We start from the raw sequence: 21,627 nt of genomic DNA on the forward strand, positions 1-21,627 counted from the left end.
GTCAATTTGAGATACCTTCTTGGTTAGGGATGGCAGATCATGTCCACTGCCCCCTCTCAGTTCTGGAACCCCATCTGGCAGGTTCTGTCCTTTCTGCCACAGTTTCTGTGAGTTCATATGAGCTAAGTCCTGTTGCATCTGGAAGAAACAAAAAAGACAAATATGGTATGTATTTGCTACTATCCATGTAAGCTCAGAGGTTGTTTATAGAGTAAGGGGCTGGGAAGAAGGGAAGTTATTGCCCAGAGAAGGAGAAATGGAATGTGTATTTTTAAAGGATTTCTTGATCTATGATTTGATGCATGAGCAGGGTCTCCTATCTGTACCTATTGAGAGGCCACAGGAGGGTGACAAGCTCTCAGGGTTGGGGTTACAGCTGGCTTGTCACATAGGTACTGAAATCTGAACTCTGAACCTCATGATTGCACAGCAAGCACTCAACTTCTGAGCCCTCTTTCCAACCCTACATCATCATCATCATCATCATCATCATCATCATCATCTCTCTCTCTCTCTCTCTCTCTCTCTCTCTCTCTCTCTGTGTGTGTGTGTGTGTGTGTGTGTGTGTATGCTAGTACCATATTATTCTAGAATGCTAATCTCTCTAGCATTGTACTTTATGCTAAGGATTATTTTAGGCTATTCTGTGTCTTTTTTAGTTTCATATAAATTTTAGGATTTTTTTCTATTTCTGTGAAGAACAAGGGGAGGGGGATTGGTTGAGATTCCACTGAATTTGTAAATAGCTTAAATTTCTCCACACTAATTCTCCAGTCCATGAGAATGAGGTGTCTTTCTATTTTCTAGTGTCTTTCTCTATGTCTTTCTTCAGAGAATTAAAGGGTATTTTATGTCTTTTCACAATTTCATTGTTTATTGAGTAACAATACATTCATAATAATCTATTGTTTTAACTTCAGCAATTTTCCAGATAATCTAGCTGAATATGATAATCTGGCTGTGACAAATGAAGGGTAATTACTCTCTCTCTCTCTCTCTCTCTCTCTCTCTCTCTCTCTCTCACTGTGTGTATTTCTTTTTGTTTATACACTTTTCATCCCAATATCAGCCCCCTCTCCTTAGAGTACCCCCTCACACAGATCCTCCCCCATTCTCCCCTTCCCTTTTCCTCTGAGACAGTGGAGGACCACCCCCACCCCAGCACATCAAGTCACTGCAGGACTAGGTACATCTTTTCCCATTAAGGCCAAACAAGTCAGCCCAATTAGGAGAATAGGAGCCACAGGCAGGCAACAGAGTTAGAGACAGCTCCTGCTTCAATTGTTGGGTGACCCACATGAAGACCAAGCTGCACATCTGCTGCACATGCATGGGGAGGCCTAGGTCCAGCCCGTGTATGCTCTCTCGTTGTTGGTTCAGTTGCTGTGAGCCCTCAAAGGTCTAGATTAGTTGACTCTGATGGTCTTCCTGTGGAGTTTATGTCCTCTTCCAGTCTGTCAATCCTTTACTTAACTCTTCCACAAGACTCCCTGAGCTCCACCCAATGTTTGACTGTGAGTCTCTGCATCTGTTTCCATTGGCAGCTGGGTGGAGCCTCTCAGAGGACAGTTATGCTAGGATACTGTCTGCAAGCATAACAGAGTCTCATTAATAGTGTCAGAGATTGGTGCTTGCCCATGGGATGGGTCATAATTTGGAGCAGTCATTGGTTGGCCATTCCTTCTGTCTCTGCTCTGTCTTTGTCCTTGCATATCTTGTAGACAGGACAAATTTTGTGGGTGAGTTGCTGTTCTTATCCCTCCCCTGTGAGTCCTACCTGGCTACAGGAGGTGGCCACTTAAGGATTCATATTCCCCACTGCTAGGAGTCTCAGCTAGAGTCATCCCATAGACACCTGTCTTAGTTAGGGTTTTACTGCTGTGAACAGACACCATGACCAAGGCAACTCTTATAAGGACAACATTTAATTGGAGCTGGCTTAGAGGTTCAGAGTTTCAGTCCATTATCTTCAAGGCGGGAACATGGCAGCATCCAGGCAGGCATGGTACAGGAGGAGCTGAGAGTTCTACATCTTTATATGAAGGGTGCTAGCAGAATACTCACTTTCAGGCAGTTAGGGTGAGGGTCTTAAGCACACACCCACAGTGACACACCTACTCCAACAAGGCCGCACCTCTTAATAGAGCCACTTCCTGGGCCAAGTCTATACAAACCATTACAGCACCCTAGGACCTCTCTGTCCCAAGGCTCTGGCGTGTTCTGGAGATGCCCACCACCACCAATTTCTCTTTCTCCCCTGCTCTCAAGATTTAAAATTTTCATTGGAGAAGACCTTCACTTCCCTGGTTGGGCTTATTCCTAGATACATTATTTTCTTTGAGGCTATTGTGAATGGGGGCATGTCCATGATCTCTTTCTCTGTATGTTTGTTGTTGGTGTATAGAAAAAGCTAATGATTCATGCAAGTTGATTTTGTATCCTACCTCTTTGCTGAAATTGTTGATCAGTTCTAGAAGTTTCCAGGATCTCTATTGTATAATTTCATGTCTTGTTAAAAAAATGGAATAGTTTGACTCCATATTTATCTATATGAATCCTCTTAAGTTCCTTCTCTTGCCTTATTAATCCAGCTAGTGCATCAAGCACAATAGTGCATCAAGCACAGTAGTGGGGACACTGATCATCCCTGTCTCGTTCCTCACTTCAGGGGGATTGCTTCAAGTTTTTCTCTATTTCAGATGACGTTGGCTGTAGCTTTCTCATATATTACTTGTGTTGTGTTGAAGGATGTTCCTTGTATTCCTATTGTATCTAGGACTCTTACTATCAAGGCATGTTGGATTCGTGTCAATACTTTTTTTTCTGCATTGTTGAGCTGATCATATGATTTGTATCTTTAAGTCCATTCATGCAGTGTGGTTTGTTGCGTTTGTTGACTTGCATATGTTAAACCTTCCCTGCATTTCAAGGATAAAGCAAACTTAGTTATGGTGGAAAATCTTTTTGATGTATATCTATATTGTGTTTATAAGCATTTTATTGAGTATTTTTGAGTCTATGTTCATCAGAAATATTGGCCTGTATTTTTCTTTCCTGGTTGTTGTGTCTTTTCCTGGTTTTGATTTTAGAATGATACTGGTTTCATAGGAGGAATTTGAAAGTCCTCCTTCCGTTTCTATTTTTTGAAAATAGCTTTAAAAGGATTGGCTGTAGCGCTTCTTTGAAAATCTGGTAAAATTCTGCAGTAAATCCATCTGGCCCATCTGGCACTGGACTTTTTTTAAGTTGGAATGCTTTTTATTACTATTCCAATCTCCTCATTTGTTATGGGTCTGCTTAAGTTGTTGATTTCTTCTTACTTCTTGGCTAAATCTAGATTTTTTTTGCCATTGTAACAGAGTATGGTTTTTTAAAAATATTCATTTATAATATCCTCAATTGCTTAGGGATCTATTGTACTGTTTCCCTATTCATTTATGATTTGGTTACTTTGGGTTTCTTTCTTTCTTTCTCTCTCTCTTTCTTTCTTTCTCTCTCTCTTTCTTTCTTTCTCTCTCTCTCTTCCTTCCTTTCTTTCTTTCTTTCTTTCTTTCTTTCTTTCTTTCTTTCTTTCTTTCTTTCTTTCTTTCTGTTAGTTGGGCTAAGAGTCTGTCAGTCTTATTATCTCAAAGAATCAGTTCTTAGATTTATTGATATGGTGTACTGTTTTCTTTTTTCTATTTCATTAATTTTGGCTCTGATATTTATTATTTCTTGCTATCTACTGGGTTTAAATTTGTTCTGTTTTTGGTTTTCCACCTTTTAGAGTAGCATCATTAAGTCATTTATTTGTTCTCTTTATGATGTGTTAATGAATGCACTTAGAGCTAGCCATTTCCTCCTAGGACTGCTTTCCCCTTGTCTCAAAGGCTTTGCTGTGTAGTGTTTTAATTGGCATTTAGTTCCAGGACATTCTTTTTCTTTCTTGATTTCCTCTCTGACTCATTCACCGTTCAATAGTGAGCTGTTTAATCTTCATGTATTTATATTTAATAGAGGTTTATTTGTTGTCAATTCTGAGTTTTATTGCTTTGTGGTCAGGAAAGACATGAGGAGTTATTTCAATGTTTATGTATTCATAAAGATTTGTTTTGTGCCCCAGAATATGGTATATTTTAGGTAAGCTTCTGTGTGCTGCTGAGTAGAATGTTTATTCTTTGGTGTTTATATTCTGTAGGGATCTGTGAAGTTGATGTGTAATACCAGTAAATTCTGATGTTTCTCTATTTGTCCTGTTTTTGCAGAGGACTTGTCTATTGGAGAAAGTAGTGTGTTGAAATCACCTAGTATTAATGGGCTGATCTTGTTCTGTGTCTTTAAATCCAGTAGTATTGGGTGCTGGAGAGATGACTCAGCAGTTAAGAACACTGGCTTCTTTTCTATAGGACTTGGGTACAATTCCAAGTACCCACACATAGCAGCTCACACCTGCCTATAATTCCAGTTTTAGGGATCTGACACCCTCACACAGAAATATATGCAGGCAAAACACCAATGCACATACAATAAAAATTAAAAAATATTTGAAAAATAATTAAAAAATAAATCCAGTAGTCCATTTTTATTGGATTTTTTAAAATTTGTTAACATTTCAAATGTTATACTCTTTCCTGGTTTCATGTCCATAACTCCCCATCCCTTCCTCCTTCCTCCTTCTTTTATGAGGGTGTTCCCCCACCCATTCAACCACCCTTTCCTGCCTTGCCCCCTGACATTCCCTTGCACTGGGAGTCTAACCTAGGGAAGACCAAGGGTTTCTCCTTCCATTGGTGCCCAACAAGGCACATATGCAGCTGGAGCCATGGGTCTGTCCATGTGTACTCTTTGTATGGTGGTTTAGTCACTGGGAGCTCTGGTTGGTTGATATTGTTGTTCTTATGGGGGTGCAAGTCCGTTCAGCATCTTCAACCCTTTTCTCTAATTCCTCCAATGGGGGTCCCGTTCTCAGTTCAATGGTTGGCAGCTAGAATCCGCCTCTGTATTTGACGTGCTCTGACTTAACCTCTCAGGAGACAGCTATATCAGGCTCTTGTCAGCATGTACTTCTTGGCAATATTATCTAGTTTTGATGGCTGTGTGTACACACACACACACACACACACACACACACACACACACACGGTCTGGATCCCCAGGTGGGGCTAGGCACGTTCTGAATGGCCATTCCTTTAGTCTCTGCTCCAAACTTTGTCTCCATGTCCCCTACTATGAATATTTTTGTTCCACCTTTTAAGGCATGAAGCATCCGTACTTTGGTCATCCTTCTTGAGCTTCATGTGTTCTGTGGATTTTATCTTGTGTAATTTGAGCTTTTGGGCTAATATCCACTTATCAATGAGTGCATACTACGTGTGTTACTTTATGATTGGGTTACCTCACTCAGGATGATATTTTCTAGTTCTATCCATTTCTCTAGGAATTTCATGAAGTCATTGTTTTTGATAGCTGAGTAGTACACCATTGTGTAGATGTACCAAATGTTCTGTATCCATTCCTCTGTTGAAGGGCATCTGGGTTCTTTCCAGCTTCTGGCTATTATAAATAAGGCTGCTATGAACATAGTGGAGCACGTGTCTTTTTTATATGTTGGGGCATCTTGTGGGTATATGCCCAAGAGAGGTATAGCTGGGTCTTGAGGTAGTTCAATGTCCAATTTTCTGAGGAACATCCAGGCTGATTTCCAGAGTGGTTGTACCAGTCTGCAATCCCACCAACAATGGAGGAGTGTTCGTATTCCTCCACATCCTAGTATCAGTTGATACCTGAGTTTTTGTTGTTGTTGTTGTTGTTTTTTTGGTTTTTTTTTTTTTTTGGTTCTTTTTTTCGGAGCTGGGGACTGAACCCAGGGCCTTGCGCTTCCTAGGCAAGCGCTCTACCACTGAGCTAAATCCCCAACCCCAATACCTGAGTTTTTGATCTTAGCCATTCTGACTGGTGGATCGATTTGCATTCTTCTACATGCTGATCTCCAGTTGAACCAGCACCATTAGTTGAAAATGCTATCCTTTTTCCATTGGATGGTTTTAGCTCCTTTGTCAAAGATCAGGTGACCATAGGTGTGTGGGTTCATTTCTGGATCTTCAATTCTATTCCATTGCTCTATCTGTCTGTCTCTGTACCAGTACCATACAGTTTTTTTTTAATCATTATTGCTCTGTAATACTGCTTGAGTTCAGGGATAGTGATTCCCCCAGAAGTCCTTTTATTGTTGAGGATAGTTTTTGCTATCCTGGGTTTTTTGTTATTCAAAAAGAATTTTCAAATTGCTCTTTCTAACTCTATGAGTTGGAATTTTGATGGAGATTGTGTTGAATCAGTAGATTGCCTTTGGCAAAATGCCTATTTTTACTATATTAATCCTGCCAATCCATGAGCATGGGAGGTCTTTCCATCTTCTGAGGTCTTCTTCAATTTCTTTCTTCAGAGAATTGAAGTTCTTGTCATACAGATCTTTCACTTGCTTGGTTAAAGTCACACCGAGGTATTTTATGTTATTTGTGGCTATTGTAAAGGATGTCATTTCCCTAATTTCTTTCTCAGCCTGGTTATCCTCGGCTACTGATTTGTTTGAGTTTAATTTTATACCCAGCCACTTTGCTGAAGTTGTTTATCAGGCTCAGTAGTTCTCTGGTGGAACTTTTTGGGTTACTTATGTATACTATCATATAATCTGCAAATAGTGATATTTTGACGTCTTCCTTTTCCATTTGTATCCCTTTGACCTCCTTTTATCTTCTGATTGCTCTACCTTGGACTTCTCTTTTGGTAGTTCTAAGAACGATATGGACAAAGCAGCAAAAGGGTCTGGCAAATGAATAAAAGTATCACTCTTTTTCATTTCTCTAAGCATTTTAGAGCATGCATTGGATTTCCAATCTGTAAAGTTGGCCAAAATGTTCTCTTCAGAGTCAGTGAAGTCAAGCACGTGGCTAGGGTTCTTGAGATAAACAGAAGTAAAAGTATAGTTATGGGTATAGGTAGAAAAAATGTTCACCCAAATTTGGAAGCTGAGAATGTCTGACTGATGCCATTTACAAGAATAGTGGGAAACACGAATAGTGGCAGTGTAATTCAGTCAGGGCTAACGTGTGTGTGTGTGTGTGTGTGTGTGTGTGTGTGTGTGTGTGTGTTTGTGCGTGTGTGAGCATGCATGTGTATGTGCACACATGTGTGCCTGTGTGTAACAGTCCACAGGACTAAGGTTCAGTATCTGAGGGCAAAACGTGAGTGCTCCAACCAGGGACACAGCAAATTTCACCTTGACTCTCTCATTGTGTTTTATCTGGGCCCTCAACAAATTAGACATTCCCCCACTCTCAGTGGGGGAGGATTGGCCTTCTTCACTCAGTCTGGTGATTCCAGTTGCTACTCTTGGCTGGGAAATTTTTACAGACAGTCTCGCAGATACTGTTTTACTGAACATCTGTGCAATCCGTAGCCCATTGTCATCATACTTGAGGCAATTGCACAAAGGTTCAGGTACCTTCCACATCTCTCATACCTTTTGTTAGAGTTTGCTCTCTGCTGCTGTGCTAAACAAAGCAAGCAAAAAGGACACGAGGAAGAAAGAATGCACTTTGTTTTATACTTCTAGGTAATAGTTTATCATGGAGGGAAGTCAGGCAGGAACCTGAAATCAGGAACTGAGGCAGAGGCTGAGGAGGAATGCTGCTTCTGGGCTTGGTTTCAGGCCCCTGTTCACACTTAGATAGCCTAGGCTCACCAGCCTAGGAATGGAACTGTGCGCTTAACTGGTCCATCAATTAACAATCAAGAAAATGCCCCACAGATGTCTTCAGTAAACTATTCAATCGCTTATCCCTTTTGCCCTGGGGGTGTCAAGTTGACAACCCAAATCAGGCGTTGCACCTTTTCATTCTAATCCATCAAATGCAATGACCCCAAAATGTGTCCATCCTCGTTTTACATTTCCTGTCTGTTAACATCTATTTCTCAGCCCATTGTCTGGATCCCTGATTCCTTCTGTGTATGTCAACAGAGCCTATAAGGAGTGAATGTGTGGGAATACAGATGAGCTAATTAATGGATTAATTCAGCAAATCCTTATTGATTGTCATGCCCCATGCTAGGCATCAGGAAAACAACTCAAAACGAATAAAGCTCAATCCATACTCCCCCTTTTCCTTGTTGCTATTGGTTAGAAAGGATTTTCCTGGCTGGCTCAGAACTTATGGACAGTCCTCCTGCCTCTGCCTCTGAAAACTGGTACATCTGTGCACCACTTCACAGGCTACTTTTTTTATGTTGTTGGGTTTTGTTTTGTTTTGCTTTGTGTAATCCAGGATGGCTTTTCACCTGTTATGTAGCTGAGACTGAGTTTGAATTTCAGATCATTCTTCCCCGTACTCACCCCTTCCTGAGGGCTAAAATTACAGGGGCATGGTGCCATGCTCAGTTTGTACACGTCTGGAGATTGAACTACCGGCTTTGTGTGTAGTAAGAAAATATTCTACCAACTGAGCTACATTGCCGGCACCACTCATTCTGTGTGCTTTTACATAACTGTCCTAGAATTCTAACATGTCATAGTAAGTGCTTGTAAAACTGCATTGAATCAGATCTGTTATTAAATCTAGAAAGTGAGAAGCACAACCATTTTATTACTTTTAGCACTTGTATTCTGTGAGCTCATTTATTTCTTTAAAAATTAAATGCTGTTTTAAAAATGTTTTTCCATTTTTAATTAAAATCTTATATATAGTCTATTTTACTTTACCTATACATATTCAGGGGAAAGGCCTTATTTGGAATCACTTTACACTATCAACATCCAGTAAGGGACTGATATTAATAAGATGCTCATTAAGACACCATGCCTTTGAGCTAAGCAAGCAATGGAATGGAAATGAAACAGAATGCTCAGGCATAGTGGAACATGCCTGTGATCTCAGTAGCCCAGAGGTTGAGTCAGGAGAATGCAAAGTTCTATGCCAGACTTGGCTTCATAGTGAGAAGAGGATAAGAGCCCACTGACCCACCTTTATGCACATTGTTATCATTTGACTTTGTTTGGTAACTTGTAAAAGGCCAAAAGGAATCTTCCATGCATAGTTGTTTTGGGAGTAAAGGACACAACAGGATTTATATGCTTTCTACTGACACTGGCTGACACTGGGGTATGGCCTAATAATTAACAGGCTCAGCTTCTTGGGTCAGTCACCTGGGGCTTCTTTCAACTGCTTACTGCGTGGGTAAGACTGGGCAGCCTACTAGAACCTCACCTGTAAGATGAAGATCTGAACCACCTACAGGGGTCAGGACCGTAGCATTGCTAATTAGCACAAAGTCTGTGGCTTCAAACAACAAATGCGTGTCATCTTGTAGTTTCTGAGGGTTACAAATTCTCCAGTGGCTTAGTGGAATGATTCTGGCCTGGGTGTTTCATGAGGTTGAAATCAGAATATCAGCTAGGACTGAGAGAGACCATGAAGGAATAAACAGATTGGAACATCTGCTTCCAAGATCCTCTGATCTCAGATCCTCTGACAAAAGTCATCAGTCTCTAACTCCATGGGCATCTTGAACGTCCTATGACATATTCCCCCATGGTGAGCAACTTAACAAAGAGAGTGAAATGGAACACCATTTATGACCTACTGTTACATCAGGGCCACTTGTGATCATCAATTTTGCCATATTTTATTAGATGAGAGCAAGTGTACAGGTGTTTTCATGGGTTACTTTTATATTAATTAAACACATTGTGTGTGTGTGTGTGTGTGTGTGTGTGTGTGTGTGTAGGTCAGAGGGTAACTAGAGGAAATTGGCTCTTCCACCATGTGGATCCTGGGGATTGAATTCAGGCTTCCCAGCCAATGCCTTTACCAGCTGGGTCATTTTTGTGTGTGTTCTTAAGATAAAGGCCAATGAATCTTTCTTCCCTCTGCTTCCTACAAACTTTATGGTAAGAGACATTAGGTTTGGTGAGGGAACTGAAAATATCATCTAAGGAACTGGTATACAAAGGAAAGGCCTATCCTATCTCCTGGAGCACTTCTTTTGTCTTTGGTCACAAGCCTCGTGGGGTGGTGACAGTGATACAAGAGAAGGAGGAGTTTTGTAACTTATTTGGGATTGTAAAAGTGTTTACACATATTTGATTTTTTTTTCGAGACAGGGTATCTTGTGTTATGAAGCTGACCTCACACTTGATGTGTAGCCAAGGATAAACTTAAATTTCTGATCCCCCTGCCTTCATTTTTGAGCAATGAGATTACAGGTGCATGCCACCATACTCCAGTTGTGCTATGCTATGCTAGCAATCAAATGCAAGGTTTCGCGCATACTAGGCAAGTATTCCACCAAGTAAGGGATATCTCTGGTTCCTAAAGATTTTAAATGAATGGATTTTGCTAATTACGGCATTTTTTATATGTGTCCAGTTTGTTCTAACTTATCCTCTTCTCCAACTGTCTCCAACACCTTCATCTGTCACCATGAGCCCTGTCTTCCTTTAGCTGGTTCTTTTCCTTCCTTCAGAGAACTCCAGATAGCTCCTCTTTCTACATTCATGTCACATTTATTCATTACCCTCTGGAATTGGGGATTTTGATCAAATGCAGCATTCTAGTATTAAACTGGATTAATTTTTAATAGCTGAAAAAGACCCAAAAGTCAGAAGCATCAGCCAAGATGTAAGAGGACATGAGAGGCAAATTTTTCATAAAATAGGACTCAAAGTATTGATCACAGGGAAAAAGTGCTTCAAATTGATGTATAGTCCACAGAATGGAGGCTGCTGAATAACAACTAAAGCTTACGAAGTCCTAACTATAATAGGTCATTTTTTTTTTGTTAGGCCACATCCTAGTCACCTACTTACCAGTGAAGTAAGCACTACAAATGTTACATTTATTTTATATAAGAGGAAACTGAGGCACATGGAAGCTGAGCAACTCATGCAAGGCCATAATTGAAGCCAGCATTTGAACTTAGGTGAGCCGCCCTTCCATAGTTATGGCTGGGGTAGCTTTCAGGTGATACTCTATTCTCTGGTTCGCTTTCACTCTCCCCAGTTATTCCTTCCTTATTGTTTGGTTTTGATCAATGTAGTCCAAGCAGACTGTTACTAACTATGTAGCCAAGGGTGACCTTAAGCTCCTGAGCCTCTGGCCTTTACCTCCAGAGTGCTGGAATTACAGGTATGCACCACCAGTCCTAATTTATTTGGTGCTCGGCATCCAGCCCAGGGATTCATATATGCCAGACAAATCCACTATCAACTGCATTACATTCCCATACATACATTTGAGACAAGCTCTCATTCTATAGTCTATGTTGGCCTCAAAGTAATATGCCAGGCAAATGTACCACAAACTGCATTACATACCCAGACATACATACATACATATATTTATTTATTTGAGACAAGCTCTCACTTTATAGCCCAGGTTGGCCTCAAATTATTAAGTCCTGCCCAGTCCTCATAAGGGAAGGTATTATAGGCATAAGTCAACAAGGTCACTTTTCATGTTTCATTTTAGAACAGGTGACAACATTTTTACTTCCTCTGACATTAGGATAACTGTTTTGTCAACTTTCATTGTCTATAGTGGTGGTAGTTAACACAGAGTATGGTCAGAAAAACCATATCTTTTTTCATTGAGAGGGTTTCTCTGAGTATCCCTGGCTGTCCTGGAACTCAGTCTGTAGACCAGGCTGGCCTCGAACCTAGAGATCCACCTGCCTCTGCCTCCTGAGTGCTAGGAATAAAGGTATGCACCACCATTGCTCGGTCAGAAAAGCTATATCCTGAAACAATTTTTGTTGTTGCTGTTTTACTTTGGTTTTGGTTTCTTGAGGCAAGCGTTAACTATAGAGCTCCGGCTATCCTGGAACTTCCTATGAAGTCCAGGCTGGCCTTAAAATGCCTAGAGATCTGCCTGACTCTGCCACTTCTGTGATTAAAGGCATCCCTGTCTGTTTTATTTTTGAAACAGAGTTGGAGTTTCTTAAAAGGGGATTCATTTTTTTTGGGAGTGTGTGTGTGTGTGTGTGTGTGTGTGTGTGTGTGTGTGTGTGTGTGTATGGTTGCCTGTGCATAGACGAAAGTGTAGGTACATGTATGTGCCCACATATGTACAGGCCAGAGGTATTGTTAATCAGGAGATGTGCATTATTTTTTGAGCCCAGGGATCCAGTTATATCTGCCTCCCCAGCCCTGGATTACAAACCCTCAAGCAAACCTTTGTCACTAGGCTTGGCTTTTCATGTAGGCCCTGGGAATGAACTTAGACCCTCGTGCTTGAGCAGCAAGCACCTTCACAGCCTCCAAAGGAGATATGAAAGATGGATTTAAACACAGACTTTAATAGAAATAAAGAAATAAAGAATGAAAGAAAGAAAGAAAGAAAGAAAGAAAGAAAGAAAGGAAGGAAGGAAGAAGGCACACCCTGAATCATGAACGTGGGCTTCTCAGAGGAAAGTTACTTCTTGGCTTTTTTATTTTTCATTTTTTGAAGACAGGACCACAGTTTAAGAAGAATATCAGAGTGTTAAGGAAGACACTCACGTTCCTTCGACACTATTTGTGGCTAAATCCACTGCCTGAAGAACAAAAATAGAGATTTTAAAAGCTTCAAGTAAAGCACTGGACTTGAATTTTGTAAAATGGCATCTTCTCAAATAGCATAAACTTTATTTTTAGCTTTTACTTTGTTTGTTGAGAAAAGGTTTCACTTAGGTAGCCATGGCTGGCCTGGACCTTGTCCTGTAAATGTGAGTGACCTTGAAATTGCTGTGATCCTCCTGCTTCTGCCTTTCAAGTGCTGGCACTGCAAAGATGTGCTACCACATCCTAATTCTCTCTCTCTCTCTCTCTCTCTCTCTCTCTCTCTCTCTCTCTCTCTCCCTCTCCCTCTCCCCCTCCCCCTCTCCCTCTTCCTTTCCCTCTCCCTCTCCCTCCCTACCTCTCTCTTGTTCATTTGTTTTCATGTGTCATGAACTTTGAATGAAGCCATGTAAGACTTGGCTTGATTTGAGCTCTGAACAGGGCAAAACAATCACTGATGCTCTTATCTGCCTACAAGTACTACCAATTCATTCATCAGGTTGATTCTTCTGCCTTGCCAAGGGCCCGGGTTGTATCATGAAGTTAAGATTCAGATGGTTGTCAAGAACCCACTTGTTCTTTTCCCTTTCTGTCTTTTAAAAACTTTAGTTAGTTGGTAGGCTTTTGACTTAAGGCTGTCTTTCTTCTCAGTTACAAAGTGGCTGCTTCTAGCATTTGGGGCATTTAACTTCCTGTTTCTTCCAGAAGGTATAGAGGGGGAAATCTTTTTTTTTTTTTAAACCATGGGATGCTAAGCTTTTTCTTTCAGTCTAATCAAGCTACATATGACTGACTGAGACTAATTTAGACTCAGCCTCTTGATACGTGAAGGGTCTGGATATCTGAAAACAGTGGGGGGTTCCATTAGGAGAGAGGGAGCAAATAGATGCTGAAGAGGCTCTGAAGTTGCTTCTCCATCCGAAAGTGGTGAGACTCTTGCTGAGACACATGAGGATTAGAGATCATGTGTGTGACACTATCAGGTTGTGCAAAGTAGTAAATAAAAGCAGAGGAGACCCAGTTAAATGTGAATTTCACATAAATAGCAACTCATTTTCAGTATGCGGATCTCTTTCTACAAATGCTACAGATTTATTTAGTTTGCCCAGAAGGTCATTGCATAAAATTCTTTTTGGACAGTGATTAAAAGACTTAATCAGTCTTCTACCCTTGTCGTGAATGTATTTGGATACAACACATGTATTATAAGTTATTATTTGTTTATGCAAAACTCAAATTTATGGAGGCAGCCTATATTTTCTCGGTCAGCCCTAAATATCTGTAGAATTATTAGCAGAGTGGGCATTTGCAGGGAACTATTATTGCTCTTTTTACAGAAGAAAGGACCTCAGGTAAATAACAGCATGATATTTCTTTAAAGCTCTTAGAATGTCTAGTCTTCTCTCAAAAAGGGAATTAACTGCACTGGATGTGGCTTCAATAAACCAGTGCTGAAAACCAGATCAAAGCAAAAGGCTGTGTTTGCCCATGGTATGGCTCAGTGGAAAATATCTCATTCGGCTACTTAAAACGACATTGAACTTACATCTGTGGTCATTCTGTCGCTGTTTTTTTCTTACCTTCTTCTCAGTCTGTTCAGAGAAACCATCCTTCCTTTGACTCCAAGGCAATGCTGCTGAAATTGCTAGTACAAAGGCACTGACAGGGTGATAATGCAGCGATTATCCCAGGAATTCTGGCTCCACGTGGGTGAAGCATGAGGTCACAGCACTGTGATTTTGCAACTGGAGGAGGCAGGAGCCTCTGCAAAGCCTGACTCCATTTTCCTTCACTGTTAATTCCCTGCTCCTACCTGGAAAATTCTCAAATACGCTTCCTGAGAAAGTGGGTGCCTTCAATTGCTTATGAAATAGTCACCATGTTATAAAAAAGAATAATCTTATTGGCTTGGTATCAAGTAGACGAACCTATTGTATAGCTACCAGATTGAAGCAGGAGTAGAGTAAATGGATTTTATCCACCGTATCTATTTTCTATTGCAAAAAAAAAAAAATCATTTTGGGGTTGGTGGCATCTTCGACCTCTATACACTACTTATTTTCTGTTCCTTCCGAAAACCCAGAAGAACCTTTTCTTCCTCTCTGCTTTTTTAAAAGGTGGAAATCATGCTCTTTTTCATAGATTTGTCTGCAAGGTCTTTCATAAAAAATTATTCTTTTCTTAGTTAAAAAAAAAAGTGCAGTGGAACTATTGCTCTCTTATCCACTAGTCATCCTCACTAGAAACCTGATTCACGGTGGGTCTTAAGATCTTTATATTTCTACTGGTGCGGCGATGACTTCATTCCTTTTTTTTCTTTTACCAGCTGGGGAATCGCGTAAGACAGAGCAGCATCGGACAGGAGTAGAGTTGTGGTTTGCTGCTGCAGCCGAGGCTGCCGCGGTTTGCACGCGTCCAGCTGCTGTGTAAGGAATCCTCGGGCTGACAGTTCTTTGCTCTTAAGTCACCCCAGGGAATCGCAGGCTGCGAGATGAACGTGCATATGAATGTGTTTGCGCGCGCGTGCACGCACAGCTGCAACAGTTAGGCAGCAGCAATGGACTTCGTTATCATTTTTTTAAACCTACGACCGAGATAAGCCATCCTTCGTCCTTTATTTTCAAGCAGCGCCCGGACTCCCGCCCGAAATGTGCTCCCCGCCCTCCACCCACTCCGCGCACTGGTCCCCAGAGAGGGAGGCTAGGATAGCTGCGCTGCAGGCAGGATTCCCCCTTTTTTTTTTCTACCGCAGTGACAGGTGGATTCCCGGGCCTCCTCACCCCCTTCAACCCCCGCATCCACCCCTCTCTCAGTCACGATCTCTCCCTCCCCTTATCCTACTCCTCCCTCACTTCCCCCTCCCCACGTAAGCTCGCAGTTTGAGCCCCGCCCCTCCCAGCCTAGCAGTCCAGGTTGCTAGGGCCTGGCAGGGCAACCAAACCTGGTGCTCCAGGAGGAGCATCGCGAGCGCGCATAAGCGCGTCCGCTTAGTAGGGAGCTAGTACAAGAAATCCTGGTTCTAGGATTTTTTGGGGACTCGAGAACGAGCGGCGTGGGCGGGGCGCGCGAGCACGAGCTCGAGCACGAGCGCTTTTTCTTTATTGGCGCCTCTTGGTAGGCGGGGATAAGGCGGGACCTAGCGGAATGAGAGGAGCTTGCCGATTGGGTCAAATGGGCAGACGGGGGCGGTGCAATCATCAAATTAGGCTGCGCGTTTGCTCCGGCGAGAGGGCGGGGCCGGAGGTTTCGATTACTTGTCGCTACCGCTAGGGAGAAGGTAAAGCGGTGACGGCGGCCGCCGGAGTGGAGGCTTCCCCGGTAGAGGTGGGGGACTCAGTAGGGTGAGTAGTTGCGTCCGCCCCTCAGGCCGTCTCGTGTTGGCCGTGTGTCCACTAGCTTGCCTTTAAAGAGGGAACACAGTCGGTCCACTTAGGAGGGTGACAGAAGGGGTAGCAGCGCCGGTCCCTGCACAACGGGGAGACGCGTTGAGGGCGTCCCAAGCTGGAGTCTCCCTCGGCGATCCACCACGAGTCTCTAGGGTCTTCCCGGAAGGGCTGGGGCTGGAATTTTTGGTACCAAAAGACAGAGGGGGTTGTGCTAGACTTACGGTAGGTCGCGGTCGGACCCCGCGGGGCTCCCCCTCGCTGCAGGTCTGCGGTGTCCCCACCCCGCCGCCCCCGTGGCCAGGGCTCTCCGGGCTTGTGGCGAGGGAAGCCCTTTTCTGCTAGCGCCAAGGAGGGGCCCCGAAGCCCCCGCCCAAGTTCCCAGAGAGCCCGGGACCCGCAGGCAGCTTTGACTCGCAGTCCCGGTCCTTCTGACCTTGGCTGCCCCGAGGGTGGGCGAGCGCCCCGCCTGCAGCCCGGCAGGTTTCTGCCACCTTCCACAGGACAAGTTTCAGGCGTTACTGTGAAGTTCACGGCTGGCATGCTGGCAGAGAAGCAGAAATCGACCTCTTCTCAGACCTTCTTACCCTTTGGACCTTCATAGAAATTGAATCCTGGGGTTTGGAACCATCTGCCAGAACGAACAGGTCCTTTTCGCACTGACACGATTTTTTTTTTTTTTTTTGTGCCCACGTTGGGGTAAAAAATAACCTGGGCATATTTCAGTGTAAAAGCAGATCTTTCTTGGGGGTTTTGTTTTTTCGCTTCACTTGAGTTAGGCATGGCACAGATGCCTGGATAAGAAAAGCCTGACCTTAGTATCTACAGACAGACTAGAAGGATGCCGTGATATTTAAATAGTTGCAGATCAGTATTCTGTTAACACAATTATTTTTAATTGGCTGAAATTTAAGCTGATTTTAGAAAGTATTGATACAGAATAATTTCTTTCCGCGCATCTGATTTAGGCTTGTTTGAACGTAATGGTTATGTAGGCAGTATAAAAGATTACACAAATTAATTTGTCTGAGAGCATTTGACTGAAAAAAGGAGGCATAAATATGTATAGAATATAGGATTAGGGTTTTAGGTAACATCTGCTGGAACACTTCCAGCTTGTTTGTTTCTTGCTGTAGGGTTACAAAAAAGACATTTTTACTGAGACACTTTGGAATTACAGACTGCATAACATTTAGATGCAAATTCGTTTTTTAATTCCTTTAAGTGTATGAAAATATCTTCATAAAATGCAAAAAGGGTGTGTTTTCTTATCCCTGTATATCTGATGCTGAAAGGGGGAGTATAATCTTACATTTAACAACCCAACTAGGATTCATTAATAATAAAAACATAAAAGACCTTCATCTTTCCGAGAATATGGAATTTAAGTACCTAGCAAGCCTTTTCCTTATTAAAAGTACTATTTTAGGTTGGAGCATTTTTGGCGTTGATGCTGGAATGGGAGTAAGGAAGCCTGCAGCAGTATTACCAGTTTGACACCACCAGTGGGTGTTTCTGTTGACAAATGCAGAGAGGAGAACATTTGGAAAGGAAATCTTTTTTGGGTGGTGGGATGGGGTGGGTTAGGAGGGTAGGTGAGGGGAGAAGGAGCCAGAAGAGAGAAGCTGTAAAACTAAAGCCACCAACACTGTGTTGTGCTGGGCTTTGTACAAGTACAGGGGAACCTAATTAGGGAGAAAAATACCATTTGGCTGCATTAAAGAATAGAACTCCAAAAGAGGCATGCTAAATAAAGTTAACCATTCCAAGAGTGTTTAATAATCCGCCGCCATTTCTGAGTACTTGGGAAGAGGGCTTCTCTTTTGGAAAGGGCATCAAATTCCTTTGAATTGGCTTGCCTTTTAAACATGGTGCAGTGGTTCATTTGTTAGGTAGAAATAGAAACAGCGTATTGTCCTCATTGTGTGGATTTATCAGCGCTCCTAAGCCTGTTCCTTTTTATAATAAAAAGAACTTGGTATATTAGAAAAATATTCAGAAATAAAATTTCTTCCCCAGAGCGCATTACTTTTATCAACGCTTGCTTAATCTTATATTAATGACTTATTGACTTCTTAAGCACCCCCAGTCAGGGCTTTGATTTTGTTGTTTATGTCAGGGTCCTAACTAAATCTACCATGGTATATTCTTGAAGTTACTTAAATGAGACATGTATGCTCCCTGAGGGTTTTTTTTTTTTTTTTTGGAAAGGTTTCCATTGAGAGAAATTGCGGGGCCACCTCATAAATGAGTAATAGAAGGTTGCCTGATGGTGAGATTTCGAATTAAATTTATTCTGCTCCAGAGTCTACATTTGAGAAGAACCGGACTTTCTATGGCATTTTCTGTTTTGAAGGTGTAGTGTTCTTACAGTACAAACCTTCAATAGAGAGGTGGAGAAATTCCTCTAAGTATGCATCTTCCCCCAACCTGTTTCTCCACAGTGGCTAGGAAGCTATGGGAGATTCCCAGCCATAGTTGCATTGTTGAAAATGACAGCAGCTCCTCTTGCAGGAAGTTAGCTTTTCGGGATGATTTACATTCCAGTTTACTTTATAATAGAACATTGAGCTATAGCTGAGAAAGAAGCGTGTGGGAAATGTGTAAAGAATTGAGCAGGGGAATATTTTCTTATGTTAACACTTCTCTCTCTTTTTCTTCTTCCATTTTGACAGTATTGGTGACTATCTCCTTTATTTTAATAGGATTTCAACGTTTGGCTCTTTGAAGGTGTGCTAATATGAAGTTTTATTTTTGGCAGTTAGTGTGAGAGTCTGATACTCTAGTATAACAGACTGATGTCAAATAGTGACATGACTTGTTTAAAATGAACAATGCAATCCACTTGCATAGATCCGAAACAGGAGGGAGCTCTTTTATATAACCCTTCAGTACAAAGCCAGCAAGATTTGAAATAGTTAGTTGTTTTCTGATTAGAAAGGACCGTTTACTCAGAATCACATAATTTTAGGTTTTAAAGTTTTATTTTTGACATCAAATTCCTTGACATAGGAGAAGATAAAATGTCAAAGGTTGTTCACCATCTGATAATTGGATCAGGTGGGCCACATATTTCAACTTAAGAAAATAACGCAAGGTTATAGCACTTAGAACTGGAGCTGTAACTCAGAGGCAGAGTTACACGGGCCTTGAATTGACTCACTTGCACCAGAGGAGAGTGGGATGGTAGTCTGCATTTAAGCTCTCGGTACAAGGATCCATGATGCTTTCCATCTTAAAATCTTTCCTTTTTGGTTTTTTTTTTTTTCATTTTGTTGGATATTTTACAATTTTAGTATTTGGATTTTTATTTTTGTTTTTGTTTATTTGTTTGTTTTTGAAATAGGGTCTCATTTTAATTTAGGCTTTCTCGGAACTAACAATGTATCCCAAGGTAACTTGGAACTTGTGGCAATCCTCCAGCCTCAGCTTCCCAAGTGCTGGGATTAGCAGAATGAGCTACTATGTTTGCTCTAGATTTACTATTTTGATATATTTTTAGAAAATTTTCTTTATATGGGGCAGTGTATACATTAGTGAGTTATTCAAAGGTCAGGTGTCATTTCTCATTTGAGTTTATTCATGCCTTCAAATGGAGATAGGGATTCGGGAAGCAGTTCCATCAGTGGATATGAAAACTGAGACAGAGGACTTTCTACCTTCCAGATTTGGGAATCAACAGAAAATTATATATAGGATTAGAAGGACCAGGCTCTTGGAAATTTGTTGTCAATGCTTTGAATTAAGCCTTTTTTTTTTTTTTTTGGTTCTTTTTTTCGGAGCTGGGGACCGAACCCAGGGCCTTGCGCTTCCTAGGCAAGCGCTCTACCACTGAGCTAAATCCCCAACCCCTAAGCCTTTTTATTTAAAGACATTTGTTTTGGGACTAGTTCCTATCAGAGTCACATTTTTGGGTACAGTCTCTCTTTTGTATAGTCTGTAATTTTCACAATGCTATATCCATTGGCCATTACTGAATACCAGATGCTGTGGCAAATTATTTATTCACGTGCATTCATGTGTGCTCACAGCCTTTTTCCAAGGTAGATGTGTTCCTTATTTCTCATATACATGTCAGATGGGCTCAGAAATAATTTGCACATATTAGCTAGCTAGTCAGCAGAAGAGGCAAAATTGCCTTACAAACCGGTCTGACTTGAAATTGTGCTTTTCCAAGCCCTGCTTTCTGCTTCTTTTTAAAGAGTGTGGTTCCTAAAGCCTGATTTGAATTCATTTTCTATATTATGCCTGGGGAGTCCTGGAGGTATAAATTTGCTTCCTGGATTGATGGGCCTCATTGGCAAGGCTGCTTGGACTTCTGTGACATGACAGATTGGACTAGATCCATTGAGACTGCTGGTTAGGACAACCAGAAAGCATAGATTTTTACAAGTACAGCTTCATTGGTTTGACTCCTTCGTAAATGAAAATTGTACATATAATCATGTATGTCCAAAATGAGATAATTGTTTCAATCATGTATGTCAAAATGAGATAATTGTTTCTAGTTAAACACTTGCTGCTTCACATTTCTGCATATTCATTATAGCCTTACACTGGCTGATTGGATTTACTATAGTAGTAAAGATTATGAAGGTTCCCTTTGAATTCAGCTTTGTCTTTGTAGGTGTGCGTTGCTAGGGGTATTGCGCATTCTAGTACTCTACTACTAGCTATATTCCTAATTCTATCCTCCTAATCCCACTTTTCTTCCCCAGTAAAGGCTCTCACTGGGCCACCAGATAGGCCTTGAACTCACCTTTTATATCCCAGGCAAGACTTGAACAGGCTTTTCCTGTCTTGATGAAGAATTCTGCCCATAGCTGTAATTTACAGGCCTGAACTTCCAGGTCTGGCTCTTGAAGTGGCAGCTATTATAATTTGCAGATGGATATCTTTTCAGTAATTATAATGGCTTAAGTAAAAGAACATTGAGTGGTAAATTTTAAAGAGGTACATTATTCTTGTTTCTTTATATTTTTTAATTTATGTGTATGTACATGTGGATATTCAAGAGACCAGAAGAGGGTGTCTAGGTACTCTGGAGCTGAAGTTATATAGGACGTTTTGAACTGCCTGATTTGGTGCTGGGAATTGAACTCTGGCCTTATGGAAGAACCGAGTAGCAAGCCCTCCCAACTGCTGAGCCATTTCGCTGGGCCTTCTTCATTCTTGTATCTTAACACATAGAACTTGAACTCTAATGAAATATTTTCTCTTGAAAGTAGAATTGCGGGGCGGAGTTGTAGGCCTTTCAGTGGAGTGCTTGTTTAACTTTCATAAAGCCCTGGGGTTGGATCCTTAGCACCACATAAACAGGAGGTGGTAGCTAGATCTGTAATCTCTAGCCTTCAGGAAGCCCCAAGTTGTAGCCCTTCATAAACTGTGTGTGGTGGCATATGCCTGTAATCTTAGCACTTGGGAAACAGGCTCTGAAGTGAGTTTAAAGCCAGCCATAAGATGCTATCTTTTTTTTTTAAGGTCGTTTTCTACTTAATACTTTGGTAGTTGTAGTGGTGGTAGTAGATGATGATGGTGGTGACGAAGAGAAGGATGATGATTTTTCCTTACATGTTTATTACATTTGTTTATTTGGTGTGTAGGTGTGGCTGGTCAGCCATATTCCATGGCACTTGTGTGGATGTCAGAGTATAACTTTGCAGGGGTCTGTTC

The 21,627-nt window shown here is 41.6% G+C and overlaps 1 protein-coding gene across 2 annotated transcripts in view; it reads left to right on the top strand.

Moving 5' to 3' along the window:
• The first annotated feature begins 15,823 nt into the window (after positions 1-15,823).
• The window catches only part of Cdkl5 (cyclin-dependent kinase-like 5), a 223,980-nt gene continuing 218,176 nt past the window's right edge, over positions 15,824-21,627 (top strand). The window contains exon 1 of one of the 2 annotated variants that reach the window (NM_001421533.1): positions 15,824-15,912. The gene's annotated coding sequence lies outside the window, so the exon portion shown is untranslated. The remainder of the gene's footprint in view (positions 15,913-21,627) is intronic. The other variant, XM_087598823.1, reaches the window with a different exon arrangement.

The sequence above is a fragment of the Rattus norvegicus genome, chromosome X (assembly GCF_021556685.1).
Source record: "Rattus norvegicus strain SHRSP/BbbUtx chromosome X, alternate assembly SHRSP_T2T, whole genome shotgun sequence".
NCBI lineage: Eukaryota > Metazoa > Chordata > Mammalia > Rodentia > Muridae > Rattus > Rattus norvegicus.